The sequence below is a fragment of the Adiantum capillus-veneris genome, chromosome 10, assembly GCF_014529385.1.
Source record: "Adiantum capillus-veneris isolate H3 chromosome 10, ASM1452938v2, whole genome shotgun sequence".
Classification (NCBI taxonomy): domain Eukaryota; kingdom Viridiplantae; phylum Streptophyta; class Polypodiopsida; order Polypodiales; family Pteridaceae; genus Adiantum; species Adiantum capillus-veneris.
In genome coordinates, this window is record NC_140940.1 from 109522154 (window position 1) to 109524202 (window position 2049).

At 33.8% G+C, this 2049-nt stretch overlaps 1 pseudogene; it reads right to left on the reverse strand.

Moving 5' to 3' along the window:
* Positions 1-1005: 1005 nt before the first annotated feature.
* Positions 1006-1643, reverse strand: LOC147449447 (uncharacterized; annotated as a pseudogene).
* Positions 1644-2049: the final 406 nt, after the last annotated feature.

Below are 2049 nucleotides of genomic sequence, written 5' to 3' on the forward strand. Positions count from 1 at the left end.
TTAGTTTCTTTTTAGAACTATTTACACTCCTCTATAATGTGTGCCAAGAGCATCACATTCGCCATACGTCTTGGAAAGTATGATCATGGGTATGCAGGTTCAGATCTGTTTTTTCTAAATGCATGCACACTAGGTGTTATGGGCCCTAGTATTTAGCAAAGACTAATTTGGAGCGGCATGCATATTCATCGCATTAGTTTCTTATGAAGCATTTTTCAATCTATGTGTAGTATCTCTATGAGATTCTTTTTGATCTACCAGTCACCAATATAGGTCATGGCTCTATTTGGATGCTTGTGGATCTTTCAAGTTAACCTAGATGGTTATTCATAACATTATATATATATATACCTTCATAAGTTCAGAATAGTATGAACTCATGAATTATAAGAGCACTCATTAAACTATAAAAGCAACGGACTCAAGAAAAGAAAAGAGAAAAAAAACAACCAAATCACCTTATTTGCTACGAAACAAAACTAGACCAAAACAAAATATTATTAACATAAAAAGTTTTAGAAGAGCGATGTGTAAAATAAGTTGACGCAGACTACTTGTCTAAAACTTAAAACAAGTATTCAACTATAAACAAAAAAGTAACAAAAATCTTAAAACCTTAATCCTAGAAACCAAACTTCACACAAAAACTTCTAAAAGAACAAATTCTTAAGTCCTAACGTAAGCTAAATACGGAATCAAAAAATGAATACTACTACAAACCTACGAAGAAGAGGCTGCAAATAACCAAAGAAGTACAAAGATCCAAACTTGACAAAATGTGACCTCAACTTCGTTGCTTGTCCAAACAGGAAGAATAAGATTATCACTTTTATCATGCATAGCTTGGACAACAACTAAGTCAGAAGGTGCAGGTTTGTATAGAGATCATTCATGCTTTGAACATACTCTACAAAACCAACAAGCTGAGTTTCTATTACCCTCCGGAGGTGATGGGCATACTCAGAAGCGCTAGAGATCAAAACAACAAAATAGTGTGTTACTAAGTCAAACAATAAGTGGGCTTTTAAGTTCCCCACTTTTATTGAATTTCTTATTGATTATCCTAAACATTTCAAAGGAAGAAACACTAAAAATAAACTTACTACGATGCTAAATGAACGAACATTTTCTTTCTCAACGAGTAAAGCAAAAAGATGGCATGATTGAACGACAAAAGCAGATTTACTAGAACAAAGACGAGAAAATCTAAATAACTAAGAGCAAATGACACCGTACTTAGCTAAAAGAGAAATGTTTGAAGAAATGTGAGGCATGCGGATGATATTTAGATTGACATATTCTGGTTCAAGGTGCTTATCATAGATATCTACTTCTAATCCCAAGGGAGTCTGAAAAATCTTAAGGTCTAAAAAGGCACAAGAATCACTATTATTGGTACAGATAAGTTCACAAAACTCCTTAGGATAAATTCCTCCACCTACAAAACTCGAATTCATTTACATAAAATCTTGAAAAGAAGAAATGTCAAGAACAAAAAGATCATCTACAAAGCGTCTTACATTGCATAACTTGTGCAAAAATATTAGGCAACTGTTAGCAACAAGGACAAGATGCTCCATAAAATCAAACTCATAAGTAAAAAGATAGAAATTAGCAAGAGAAACGGCACAATTGGTGCCCATAGGGATACCAATTGTTAGCTTGAAAAGAGAGTCACTGATGGTTATATATAAATTGTCCAAAAGTAAATCTAACCAAGATATGATGTCAATGTCGTCTACAATCTTGATGAATCTCTTTCTTCCTTTGTCTACATCTACATTCTTACTTTTTAACCATAAGAAGTCAAAGTTCAAGGCTGACTTTTCTACTAGCAATGCCTTGTACCTATCCTTCTCAATCTTGTACGCAAAAACTTTTGAAATAAGAGAATTGACTCTCAATTTCTTTGCAATGTTGTAAGGAACGATGGTCCCTATTTACCAGTCATTTTATTGATTTCTCGGCAACGTTGTAAGGAACGGTGGTCCCTATTTACCATTCATTTTCGAAGACTATCTGTAAAGTGTGGGGAAACACACCTCAGTA